This window comes from Gavialis gangeticus, unplaced genomic scaffold (assembly GCF_001723915.1).
Source record: "Gavialis gangeticus isolate Ggan-Ray unplaced genomic scaffold, GavGan_comp1, whole genome shotgun sequence".
In the NCBI taxonomy this organism is placed as follows: Eukaryota; Metazoa; Chordata; order Crocodylia; family Gavialidae; genus Gavialis; species Gavialis gangeticus.
In genome coordinates this window covers 52,403,607-52,404,049 of record NW_017729031.1, presented here as the reverse complement: position 1 = coordinate 52,404,049, position 443 = coordinate 52,403,607, and the positions used below count along the sequence as shown (strand labels likewise).

The 443-nt window shown below is 63.7% G+C and overlaps 1 protein-coding gene across 3 annotated transcripts in view; it reads right to left on the bottom strand.

Moving 5' to 3' along the window:
• LOC109301538 (collagen alpha-1(XXVIII) chain-like) overlaps window positions 1–443 on the bottom strand; it is a 78,651-nt gene that overhangs the window by 46,377 nt on the left and 31,831 nt on the right. The window lies entirely within an intron of this gene.

Genomic DNA, 443 nt, shown 5'->3' with positions numbered 1-443 from the left:
CCACATGCCCCCCAAGTCTCCCCTTGTCCCCCACACCCTCCAAACCCTGCTCCTACCTGTGCCCTGCTCCCTCCCTCACCGTTGGGGCCTCTATCTGCCCCCTGTGGTGAGTGAGGGAGGGGATCGGGGCAGGTCCTGCACAGCCAGGGCACAACGTGGGATGGAGCCATGAGCAGCTCATCAGGGAGTGTGGGGGGACACACAGCCCAGGAGGGCATGGGGGACATGTATCTCTGGATCTGCATCTGGAAGGGGTGGGGCAGGGCAGGTTCTTCCCAGTGTGGGTGTTTGGGCTGAGCAGTGGTGCTGGGAGTAGGTTGTGGGGGCTACGGTGAATTTTCGGGTGCCTGCAGCCTTCCTTGTAGCCCCACTCCCAGCATCACTGCCACCACCCAGCCCAAACACCCATGTCAGAGAGAGCCTGGTGCCACCCCAGCCCCAGC